This window comes from Mycteria americana, chromosome 2, assembly GCF_035582795.1.
Source record: "Mycteria americana isolate JAX WOST 10 ecotype Jacksonville Zoo and Gardens chromosome 2, USCA_MyAme_1.0, whole genome shotgun sequence".
Taxonomy (NCBI): domain Eukaryota; kingdom Metazoa; phylum Chordata; class Aves; order Ciconiiformes; family Ciconiidae; genus Mycteria; species Mycteria americana.
In genome coordinates, this window is record NC_134366.1 from 40,693,948 (window position 1) to 40,707,216 (window position 13,269).

Genomic DNA, 13,269 nt, shown 5'->3' on the forward strand with positions numbered 1-13,269 from the left:
AAGGCCTCGGCGGGGGCCGGGGCGGGGGGCGGCGCACTTTGACTGCAGGGCGGCCGGCGGGGAGGGGGGCAAGCGGGTTAAGGGGAGCAGATGCTCTGGAGCTGGTTTTACCTGCTGCTGCTGCTGCCTGCAGTGGCATGAAGATCTGGCTCAGCCTCTCTCTCTCTCTCTCTCTCTCCCTCTGTCTGTCTCTCTCTCTCTCCCTCCCTCCCCGCCTCCCTCCCTCCCTCCCTGCGCGGCACACAGACCCCCGCGCCGGCCCGGCGCCCTGCGAGGGACGCGGGGCAGGGGGAGGCGGTGGGGGAGGCCCGGGGAAGAGAAGGGAAGGGGAAGGGCTCCCTGCCCGCACGCGGGGCCGCGCGATAGCGCCGCCCCCCACCACCACTCCTGCTCCCTCCGCGCAGGCGCCGGCTGCGCCATGAGGCCGCGGCCGCCCACACCGCCCTCGGCGCCGCGCCTGCTCCTTGCGCCCGCCGCCGCGGTTGGGCGGGCGCGGGGCTGGGGGTGTGCGGCCAGCCGGGCGGCCGCGGCCCGCTCGGGCCGGCGAGGCGGCGGAGGCGGAGAGGGAAGGGGGAGGGCGGGGCCGTGGCTTCCCTTGTCGGGGGCTGTGTCGCGGCTCAGCTGCCGCCGGCTCCTCGCGAGCCCCGGCGGACAAGAGCAAAAGGGCGCTGGGATTCTTTGAAATCAGGAGGTTTTTCCGTTTGTTCGGGGCCTCCCCCCGCTGAGGAAGCCCGGGGCGCTTTTATTTACGTAAAGCGTACGCAGAGTAGTTACCTCAACCACGCACGGCGGGGCTGAGGGGGGAAGTAGCTTAAAATGAGGTAATTTAACGTGAATCCAGTACGTTGCTCCCTGGAAGCGACTGGCCGGGTTCAGGCCGCTTGGGAAACTTTATCGTGGAAGGAGGAAGTAGGTGGTGGGGTACAAAGGAACTGTGCCAGGCTGTTTGCTGGGCCCGGGCTGGCCGGGCCCGTCCACGGCTGGAGGCCTGGGAGGGCCGGAGGTGCGTGCCCGCGTCCTGGTGGCCCTTGTTTTCCCAAGAAGTGGAGTAAACCCTCTAAGCACGTTTTTCTACAAACGGGTAGCAGCAGTTCACGTGAGACAAAACACTTGAATTTGCAAGGCAGACTTGGATTGCTGGCATGCATTTGAGATCTGCTTAATCAAAAAGATTTGCTTGCTTAAGTTTTGGGGAAATCTGGTAAATTGCCATTTGCTTGGCATTGGCTCGCTCTTCATTAAAAACCCCGAAGGAATGTCAACTATTGTAGAGGACCACCTAGTATTGGAGAGTTCATTTTACTTGAAAGAAAAACTGCAAGGTGTATATTTATGCAACCGTTTGAAGATGAAGTGAAGCGCTATGTGTACAAGGTTGCTCTTCGTGACAATTGTATAATTTCTAATTATGCCTGATAGAGTCCAAGCTTTTTCTTGGGGACTCCAATATGAGACAGAAAGGACAAACTAGAGACATACTCCATCATCCATACTAGCCGTTATTACCATTATTGTCTGAGCCCGAATCTTGGAAAAATGAGCCTAAGCTGGTACTATTTGACTATTAGATGGTGCTTCAGGGCAACATCGGAAGAAAGATGATCAATCTGAGATATACCTAGAAACGTGAAACAGGAATAAAACTTAGTAATCTTAGTAATAATTACATGATGAATGTATTGTAGCTAATCTCTGAAGACTTTTTTTTATAGTTTCCCTGATTCCCAGAGAGGAGCTTTTTTGCTTTGTGGGCCATTTCAGGGCAAGATAATCAGCCCATCTATGTGGTTTTGCCAGATACTTAGAGAGGAAGTTTTAACTCCATGCCAGTCTACAGATGTTTTTGATTCCCAGATGTTTGATTAAAAAAAGAGAGACCAGACTAGGTTCCGGCCTGCTGATGATAGTGTTTTACAGCAATGCATTTAAATTCCTTGCAATAACAGAATGTTTAAAGTAGAAAGAGCCATTTAAAGTTAAATGTTAGTAGATTTAAATGCAAAAACCACAGGGCAAAAAAACCCCAGAGGCATGAGATTTTCCTTGCATGTCCATATATCTGTTAATTTCAATCAGATCATTTCATTTTCTGTTTGAAATAATGATTTTCTGTTTGTCTCTCCTTACATTTATTTTGTGTTAGAGCAGATCTTGATATTAAAAAAAGCCAAGCAGCCAAGCATATAATTCTTGTCTAGTAATATCATGTTTTGAATACTTCGAACAGCTCAGTGATGAAATGATAATTTTGTTCAGTATAGGGCATGGCATTTGTTTTAGAAATCATACAGCCATCTACAGTCAGTCTGCATATATCACAGTGACCTGTCCACTAGAAATACATGGAAATACCTATTTTCTGCTTTTGGAATGCAGTGCATTGTAGAAAAGAACACGTGCAAAAGTATCATGTGCTTGGGAGATGAAATGGCAATGTAAAGAATTACAGCACATTGTATGTTGAAGATATAGGTGCATAGGCAGGATTCACTAAGTACAAATTTTACTGGAAGTATCAAAACCTTTTCTCTATAAACCTGCAGATTTGGGCTACTGTTAAAAAAAAAGTATGCACCTGCCTTTGGCACATACTCCCACTGCGTACTCAAATCAGGCAATTGTGAGTTGTCTAAATAACTACTGGAGTTAATTATATGAGCATAGGATACCTAACTGTGTGTGCGCTTAGGGGATGTCTTAAAAGATTTGGCCTTCTCAGTATTCTCAATATGAAAATTTTCCCATGGAAAATAAAACCTAGAACAAAAGCCAGCAGGAAAAACAACAACAGAATCTGCCAGAAGTAGTTTATTCTTGTTTCATTGGCAATCAATTGTTAGGCTCATCGTAACACTTAAAACGCCAATTTAAGCATGAATGGAGGTTCCACCCCAAAATTAAAACTTTGTAAGGGGATGAATCCCTTTTACTTACACAACAATAAATGGAAAAATAAATTCCAAATATTATTATTTTCTGTATTTACAAGATTATGGGGGGTTAAAAACAAACTTCTTAGACTTTCTCAGTTTATGTTCAAAATATGTCCTGCTGCAGAGTCACAAGTAAAGGTGTGTAGGCTTTATATAGGTGAAGAAAATAATGTTTGTAGTTAAATATTCCTAATTTCATATATTAGGTCTTGACTGAAATATTCTTGGGGTTAGAAATATTTTTTAAATTTTACTTGGCTGCTCATTGGAATTATGAAAAGTCTTGGTTTATATTTAGTTACCTTATTAGTTACATTGTTCATTTAAATAGTTTAGTCTGTAATCTAGCTAAGTTTTATACAAGTTCTTACCATCTCAAATGTAAGTGGTATCCATACCAGAAAATGCATATGTTGCTTGCACACCTGTGCTGGTAGAAACCAATGTAAGAGTAAGAAAAGTGGAAAATACTGACGTTCTGTATTCATTCCTTCCAGGTCTCACCTGGTAGAGTATCTAGAAATACATTCTAGTTTCCAATCCTTGGCAGAGGGGCATGTCCAATTTGATTATCAACTATAGAGTAAAGCTGTTACATGCATATGAGCTAGTTAGCAGGGTTTCATCTATTTTGAAAGAGTATAATATAGATTTGCCAGTTTAATAAAATATAAAGTAAAAAAATCTTAACTTTTTGGCTTAGTTAACTCACGCATGCAAACAATATAAAAATTTCCACAGATTTTGAGTATATATTTATGTGAATTATATACATGTATTTTACTGAGTGCATATACATATATGATTGTGTGCACATACAAATATATAAATATACATACACACATTAGTTGTATTTTAAATTGCAACAGTATCTTGTTTGGATTTCGTATTTGATCCGTAATCCAGGAAATTTTGCAGTCTCCGGAATCTGAAAAAATCTCATGAAAGTTTTAATGACTGCAGCTTCTCCTGTGAGTCAAAAGAAGCTCCACTTCTGTAGCAACTGTATTCCGATAGAGAAACTAAGAGATACTTGTAGAGTATTTCTAGCATTTGTAAACCCTATAATGAGGTGTATTCTAGACACACCTATTAAGAACAGATTTACATTGATTTTAAATTTGAGGAATTTTCTTCCAGTAGAGTCTGTTTGACACCATTGTCAGCTTGCAGTTTCCATTGTAAATATTCACTTACTCACCCTCAAGTTCTTCTTTTGTAGATTATTTTAAAATACTTAACCGATCATAAGAAAAAAATTAATTAGAAGTTTTGTTCTGTCCTTTTCAGTCTCCATCTGTACCTTTTTGTGGAAGAAAGTAAAAAAAAAAGTTTTGCTTCTGAATTACAATATAGCTTGGCCATAGACATTCACACTTTAACTGAAATAGGTCTTAAATAATTTTAAAATTCTTGGGTTTAGTGGAGTTTAGGTATGCTCTCAGTGAACCTGTATGTCAAGTGATAGGATTGAGTGTAATTTTCCTGTTATTATTTATGCTTCCCGAATATCTAACCAAAAATGCAGTGTCTTCTTCCAGTAGAAAGCCAAACATCTCATGCTTAGTAAAATACATAGCTTGACATCCTGACAGTTATGTTCAAAATGATGAAATTCATCACTTAAGTTTGACAAAGGGGTGCTAATTAATGCGTTCTGAAAATTTTCAAAGGCATCAAGCAAAGTGGAGTGAGCAAGAGGAACAGAGACTGACGAACTAGTGTTGGAAAGAATAAAAAGAACCATGTACTCCAGACTAGCTCAACTAAAATTTGCCACAGGTGAGACTTCCTCTGAAAGGTGTAAAGAAACCAACCTCCTGATCTTGAAACACATGGTGCATCAGCAGAGAGTCGTATCAGCATAATCTGATGTACCACATAGATCAGTGCCCAGAAAGATGGAGAAACTGGTTAGAGTGGAGCAAGGCTATACAAAGATTTAGTGCAGAAGGGCAAAAAGAAAATAAACTAGATATCAGAAAAACTTCCTGCTAAGAGTATCGAAAAGTACACAGTGATTCCTGTCAATATTAGTGTCCAGGGCAACATTTTTGCATGTGGTGCCTTTGCTCCCAGTTCAGGCAAAACCATCCATTGACACTTAAGTTCCGTTGATTTCAGCAGAGCTTAAGTGCTTTCCTGAATCGAGGCTAATTAAGTGCATCACATACAAATACTCGTGTGCATAAATTGTTTACAGGATTGGGGCTTTAGGGCTTGTCTAAACAGAGACACTCAGGAAAATTAATCCAAATTAACTAAAGGTATGAATTTAAAGTGGATTAGTTAAACCACATTAAACCCCAGTGTGGACTGGGGTTTAATGTGGTTTAACTAATCCACTTTAAATTCACTGTTTTAATTACTTTGGATTAACTTTCCTGAGTGTCCCTGTTTAAGCAAACCCTTAGTGTATTGAATAAAGTCCCCAAATGAGTCAAAATAGACCCCAAACTAAATAAATAGCAATTCTGCATTGGCAAGGGATGAAATCTTTAATTTTTACAATTCCAGTGGCTGTGTACCACCAATGTGCCGAGGAACAGCAGCAGCGAGATCAAATTGCAATCAGTGAACATGACGATGGAACTAAGCCGTGAAACTCCAAGCTGTGTAGGAAAGGCTGGTCTGAGAAAAAATCGGAATAAAACCCAAATTTTCCAGTCAATCTTGTGTACTTCGGCAATATTAAACTGCAATTTAAAAATAAAGATCAGATTTATTTCCGCTTAAGCTGGCAAGACCAGTGAAGGTACTGTGGTTGCCAATACAGTCTGTGATGGCTAGCAAGGAAGCCAAAACTGGCAAGAGAAGTAAGATAAGCCTTATTTATGTAAATAAGAAACCATTTGTATTTAATAATAAGCTATTACTTCTGATTAGCCACTTAAATATGATATATAAATAAAGCACTCAAATAGCAGTTGATATTATTATTTTGATAAATGAACATTTGTGTTCTTTTGAAAACTGCAGTCTGATTCCCAGGGTAGCATTTGCTTAGAGTTCCACTGGAAGTGGTGGGACTTCATTAGGCTTTGAATTGGGGGCCAGCACAGCAGCCAGGCTCTTCAGGTGCATTAAAAATGTAACGAGGGACAAACGTGGGATTGCAAGACATACAAATTAACCGACTGCGGATTAAAATTTTTTTTATTTTTTAATTTTTTTTTAGTAAATAAATAAATAAATAATAAACCATTGATAACTACTCAGTTTGGCATGAAATATCAGACATTCGTGGCCAGACACCCAGCTGGTGTAAGTGGGCAGATGGTCCTATCTTTACTTAGAAATGATAAGTTTGGGAAAAATTTTGGGTTTTTGGTTTTTTTCTTTTTTTTTTAGTTTAAGCAAAATCTGTTCCTCTGCTGAAAGTGACAATTCTTTAAATAAAAATATTGTTGAAAAAGGTTAGTCTTTTTGTATTTAAGCTGTGTAATTCAGTTTTGGTATTTCAAACTTGAAACTTGCTACAAGACTAATACTGCCTTTAGTTACACTGCTGAAAGCGCCTGCATCCTGACTGCTTTACAGCCCTGGTCAGATATAGATGCATGAGGCTAATGTCATAGCCATGTTTCCATAAAATAAAAAAAAGTGCCTGTGATTAATATCCCTAATAGTAATATGTGCTTAGGGCTTGGTAACCAGTCATCCTCACTGAAAGGGCTATTTTTAAGCATCCTCTGCCTTGCCCATTTATTTCAAAATATTGCAAAGCAGTTTGAAAGTGACAGGGATGATGCAGTTCTGGTAGGCTTCCCCCGCTGCCCCCGCTCCCCGCAGAGCGGCACAGCCCTCTCTGAGCACAGCTTTCCTCTGCGGCGTGACAGGTCTTCTGTCTTGCTGCTGACACTTGGTAAAGGGAAGGGACTAAAACTAGTGAAGTGAAGACAGAAGCAAGGCAAGAAGATGGGAAAGGAAGGCAACCACACTGAAGACAGGACAGGTGGGAGAGAGTCAAGGCAGAGCGCCTGCCTGTTCTCCAAAACTGAGAACAGAAAAGTAGCAAATTGGAAGTTCGAGTAACTTTACCTCTGACGGCTTTTATAATCTTGTTCTGCTGTCCAGCTGCTTCAGTAATTTTTCTTCCTCTGTAGTTAGCTTTTTTCCCCTCAGTCCCTTTTCACATATAACTTTATGCTGTTTTTTCTAAAAATAACCCCAAATCTTAAAGCTGTTGTTCTTAAACACTAATGTACTGTGCCAATAATTATTTTATCCTGTCCTTTCACTAGCCTAGAACATAATTAAGAATGTTCCCAGCTGTTCAGTTCTTGATGCAGAAGATTCTTTCCGCTTACATTGATCAGAATAACTGGCCATGCACACTGTTGCTAGTGTGCAGGTAGAGTATAAGCGGAAGTCAGGAGCAAGGGTACAGAAAAGAAAGGAAAAGAGAGTGTTCATTTTCACTTTGATTTTTATATTTCCAGAATTTAATTCAATAAAAGCATATCTCCATGAACAGGTGAAAAACCACACATTTGCTTTTGTTTATGCTGAAAATGACTGTTCCCCTGGTAAGCAGAAAACGGTAGTTCTGATCCATGCCCTATTTTGGAGAACTCTCATTTAGTGCTGAAAGGAATTTGAGGGCAAGAGCACCTCTTTCATTACACTGACTCCCACTTGTTTTTTACAACAATTAAGTGTAAGCCCTTCAGCAGCACAACTGTTACGATTTTTATGGGTCTTAAAAGGGACACTGACAATTTGAAATGAGTGAAATACCATACACTGAATAGTGACAATTGTTTATGGCACTGTTTTTCCATCTTGCAGCATTAAAAATGTGTTTTAAATTTTCTTTTTTCCTCATACGGTGTTTGTGTGGGCCAGACGACAGTACAGTAATTGCCCTCTGGCTCTGCAAAATGTACACAGGATCCTCTGTGCTTGAGCACAGTCTTTTCTTCTCTGGTGATCTGATGTAGCAGCATGCCTCTTCACCAGAGGGGTGTCCTAGAAAAGGAAGGAACTCCCTCTCTAAGGTGTTTTCAAAATAATATTACTTTTTATTGCCACAATTTTCATTCAAGGATTTCACAAAAGCTTTAAATGTGTCATTGAATATTCAGATTAGTCCTAAAAAATACTTGTCAGTCATAGAGTAGCGTGTGGGAAGGATGAATTTAGGAGTTCACAGCCACAAAGTCAATCAAAAACAAAGAACGCTTCTGCTGAATTTATCATATCCGTTAACCTCATTATGATAGTGATTGTCTGGGGTGCATTTTAGTGTAATAACCGGTGAGAGATTGGGAAGGGATGAAGCAACTGTTTCCTCTGAACACTTTATGCAGTGCTGCCAGGGGAAGATTGTCTTATTTCTGTTCTCTCTGTAATTCTTCTTTCCCCTTTGAGTGAACCGAGGGAACTGGCCCTATTCCTATTCGAATAAACCTTTGTAGTGTTTGAGTGGCCAGCAGAAGACAGTGGAAAAAATTCACTTTGCCAGTGTGAAGACAACTAAAGACAACGACCATTATTTGCCTCTATACTTCTGCCCTCATTGAACAGCTTTTCATTTTTTCTGTTGGTATTAGGTGGGGATATAAGTGATACGTTGGTAAGTTACTGCAGGAGCAAAACTACACAGAAAATCTAAGGGCATTTATCTACACACAGGGGAGCGGAACACAAGGAATAAACTGGAGAATATAAACTAGTTAGACTTACTTTGACTTGGCTCTGAAGTGTAATAATTTCAAAGTAGTATAAATTGCTTCCTACAATAAGGAGGCTGGAGCTGGAGACAAGGGAATGGCAATGGAGGTTGTATGCTTTGACTTTGTCAAAGCCTTTGATACAGAGTGGTAATCTTCTTACCACTAGCACTTATATTTTTTTCAGCACTTGTGAGACTGCATCTGGAGTACTGTGTCTAGTTTTGGGCTCCCTAGTACAGGAAACGCGTTGACATACTGGAGGCAGTCCAGTGGAGGCCACCATGCTGGTCAGAGGGCTGGAGAACATGATGGACAAGGAGAGGCTGAGAGAGCTTGGCCTATTCAGCCTTTAAAGAAAAGGGGAGACCTTATTGCTGTCTATAACAACCTGATCAGAGGATACAGAGAAGACAGAAACAAACTCTGCTTGGAGTTGCACAACAATAGTAAGGGAGGCAACAGACACACGTAGGAGCATGGGAAATTCCCATTAGATGTTAAGAATTTTTTTTTTTACTATTATATTGGTCAAATACTGGCAGAGGTTGCTCAAAGATCTCCATTCTTTGAGGTATTCTAGACTGAGCTGGACATGGCCATGAGCAACTTGATCTAATTAGACCTGCTTGAGTAGGTGGCTGGACAAGACAGCCCCCAGAGGTCCCTTCCAACCTAAGTTGTTCTATGATTCTATGAAATTGCACATCTCTCTTCTTTGGATGTTTAGAATGTGTTCTACAAGTGGTAGGAAAGTTCGTTTTCTCTGGGCATCCTGTAGAAGGTGTTGAAGAAATGAAAAATCTCTCTAAACATTAGTACATGCAGAAACTACATTCCAAATTTCTTTCAGTCCCTTACAAAGGGTCAGGCTCTCTACCATTGAATTTGATATCTAAATTTAAAAGCCAGTTTCTTTTCCCAAATCTGAACTAGATAGAGCTCTTCAAGAAGATCTATAGTGATAAATACAATTAAGTTTTTGTTGTTTCTTTTTCTTTACTCTTTACAAGGATGAGTGTCTGAAGACTTGCAAAGATCTGCAGTGAGGACAAACCCAAACCAGTCCTCCAATTTTCTATGTAGTCTCAGCAGGGACTGGGAAAAGGAAAATGGCTTTCCTCTGCCATCGTTTCCTCTAAAATCTGAAGTCAGCTAAGGCATGCAAAGGACACACCTTCTTTTTCAAACAATTAATTTTCTCTTTCCTTGAACCCTTTTCCTTCCCTTCCCTCTGACCAAAATCCCAATGTGATGTAGATTCCTCCTTCCTTGCAGAGCTTCGGTATGGCAGAATTCTTTCATGAAGAAAGTTTTGTGTGTACAGTCCTTGTAAAAAACACATTCTTTCTCACTTTTCAGGTAGCTAGTCTCTTCATTCATGTGACATTCTCAGTCACTTGCCCATTGTCACAAAATCTTCCAAATTGTACAGAATGTAAATTTGTACTATAGAAAGATGCCCAAGCGAATGCAACAGATCCCTTGAGCACACACACATTCTTTTCTTTACCAAAAACATCTTTCTAATATGTTATAAAAGCACAGAGAACACAAGCCTATTTTTTGCTTTGCTATTCCTTTCTGAAATGCACTAATTCATTGAACCCGTTTTAAATGAAAATATTGAGATCACAAGAAGTCAAACTCTTAAACATTTTTAAAATGTCTCTCAGTAAGAAAAGTCTTGTGTCCTTTGTTAAATACTGACTTCAAACCGTGATTTCTGCATTGAGTTTTATTAGCAGTCAGTAAGCAAATTTGAAGAGCCTGATCCTGCATTGCTGACACCATGCTGGATGAGGCAGAAATAAAACAGCACACTGGAAATTAGATTAAAGGCCAAGTCTGCAACTGTTATTGAAATCCAATAACTCAAACTGCAGTCTTACCAGCAGTTAATAGTCCCCATGGTGCTAAATAATCATAAAGCTTGAGGGTATCTACTATTGTGCCAGCACACCAATGAGATGTAACCATCCTTGCCCCAGGAGTTGTAAAACAAAAGCCATTCTCCCATCAAAGGCCAAGTTTTCTTGAGGGGGGACTGATACCTGTGTAAAGAATTGGTAATGTCTTCTATGACCTTTTGTAATTCCTTTCCCTGTCTTTACCAAGTCTACACAAAAACCTTGGAAAGGAAAATCAGTTTCTCTTGCAAAAAATGCAAGTGTCAATCTGCAACATTAGTAGCCGAACTCAGATAGTTCAAAGGCACCACACAAAGGAGTTCTTTTTAGCTAGACAAGTGTAAATACATCACTTTTAGTTATGACCCATCTCCAGACAATGTATGTTCCTATCCTGATCTTGAACACAATTGCTTTTGACTTCCCCAGGGACAAGTTTTTTTCATGTTACTTCAAAGGAAAATGAAAACAAGAGAAAGAAAGAACTCAAAGGTTTTAAACTTCATACAATGTGCTCAGTTCTCCTTGACTATCAATTTCATCCTGAGCAGAAGAACATGGGTCAGTTGGAGTGAGTTGTGAGACCAAGAGTCATGCAGAGACCAAGTGTCCTGTTCTTCTCAGCATAAATCTTTATACAGGATGAAACAAAACTTCTTCAAGTAGCATCAGTGAGAGGTAGGTGAGTTAAAAGGAGGACGCCTGAACATCCATGTTCCTGCATTGTCACTCTGTTCCTGAATAGCAAATGCTAAATGGAAGAACAACTTCTTCACCAAGTCTGTTCTTTCTAGCAAAACAGAGTAAATGGGAACAGTATGAAAATAACCAAATGCAATTAGTCTTTGTTGGACTAACATTCTTTGCTTGTGATATCAGGCAAATTCTTGGAATTTGCCTGATACCACAATAGAAGACATGGATAAAACTGGATCTTCACTTACTGTGGTCACTGTAGGTTTGGCTACTAAGTTCAGCCAGAGGTGGTTTTACTCATGAATAAGGACAAATTCTTTGGGAGAGCTCTGATGAGGGTATCCCATCTAATAAGTGTTTCTTTGAAACAAAGGCTGAGTTTGAAGACTTAATTCAATGAGAGCTTTAGCTCTCAAGAGCTGCCTTTTTAAGACACTATTTCAAACAAATCTATACAGCCCTGCCACTCATGCTGCTCATACAGTCTTTCAGTAGCTACTGCAGCTACCAGTTATGGGAGAAGAAAATATTTCAGGCACAGCTAGTAGTAATGTTAAATACCTTGTTTGTGTTCAATGGTAGGAGTCTTTTTTGTGGAATCCATCCGATCTCCATGAATATTTTTTCACTACCTTGCTTATCCTGCTGACTAAACATTTTGGTATTGTCGCAAATGAGAAAAAAAGGGTGACAGCTGAACAATCACAAAGACCTTTTCTTCTGTTTCAAAATAGGAATGATTTCAGTAATGTAATAGGGAGCATTTAGCTCCATTCAAAAGAAAATGTAAAGGTCTGTGGCATGAAGAGGCCAAGTGCTTTAAATACAGCATTAAAAAAAATCTGATGGACAGCCATCTTTGCCTGGTGTCACTGAGGTCTGACTGTTCCCAGCGTCTTTTGGACCATAGCCAGCCTCTTTATTCCAATGTTAAGGAAAAGATAGATAAGACTCAAGTTTTTAATTTTCATTCCCCAAATTTGGATATCATCTTCAGAAGTTTCAGATTTATGTAGTCTCATAATATGCCCTGGAGATACCACGTACCTAATTATTCTTGTTCATTATCACCCCTTGTTTTGTATAAATTGCTGTTATGTTGAGATTTCTCTTCCCCTTTTATTAAGGCAGTTAACCATTTACCAGTTTTATATGAATTATCATAGAAAAATTTATTTGCTCTATAAAAATAATTGGCTTCTTTAACAGCAATATTATTCAATAGTGCCTTAATCTGTAGCAATTCTACATAAGCTTTTTACTATGGGATTTTTGATGTTCTAATTTTTTATTGTTAGCTTTGCTAATAGCTCCGATTTTTCTTGCCTTTGGCAATTCCTAATTTCATGACATACACCTAAAATCCAGCTTCTAAAAGTCACTTTGAAAGCCTTCAGTACACTATGATACGAAGCAGAGACCAAATTAAAATTTATATATTCCTTGATTTTCGTTTTAATGGCTATTAGAAATTCTTTATCCTTAAGTAATAGAGTATTGAATCTCCAATGCAAACCATTTTTATTCTCCTCTCTTCGAATTATCTCTATTATTTCACTGGTATATGATCAGATAAAAGGAATCCATGCACTTTAATTCTCAATTTACTCCCAAACAGGTTTTTGTCTCTGCAGAAAATGCCTTGTCTCATATAAGACTGATTTTCCACAGAAAAGGAGTCTGAACTTAGTTCATTGGGGTCAGTAGAACTACTCACAAGTTCAGAAAATAAAGCTGCTTATCTTCATGTTTGTAAATTTAAGTCTTGCAAGCATTTATTTCTTTTATTTTTTTAACTACAAAGTATCCACCTTCCATTGAACTTTTGGCTGAACTGAAGTAATTATTCTTGCTGATTTTCTATTACATGTGCATAGGACAAACTCATGGGAAGATTCTGTCACCTTTTTTATATTGAAACGCAAGCAGCAGAGCTCCTCCAGAAGTATTTCTGAACGTACACCGTAGTCATACAGCCTCGTCTCATGATGACAGCAAGCTCCTCAAACAGTCGGGGTTCTTTGCTGTATCTCCAAATGAAGGACATTAATACTG

At 39.7% G+C, this 13,269-nt stretch overlaps 1 long non-coding RNA gene across 2 annotated transcripts; it reads left to right on the plus strand.

Annotated features, from left to right (window-relative positions):
* Nucleotides 1–949: 949 nt before the first annotated feature.
* Nucleotides 950–11,195, plus strand: LOC142406623 (uncharacterized). Of its 2 annotated transcripts, none has more exons than XR_012774637.1 (3): nt 950–1,647; nt 4,607–4,715; nt 10,948–11,195. It is a non-coding gene; the product is annotated as an uncharacterized LOC142406623 (long non-coding RNA). The 2 variants fall into 2 exon arrangements; XR_012774636.1 differs by lacking the exon at nt 10,948–11,195 and adding an exon at nt 5,451–5,798.
* Nucleotides 11,196–13,269: the final 2,074 nt, after the last annotated feature.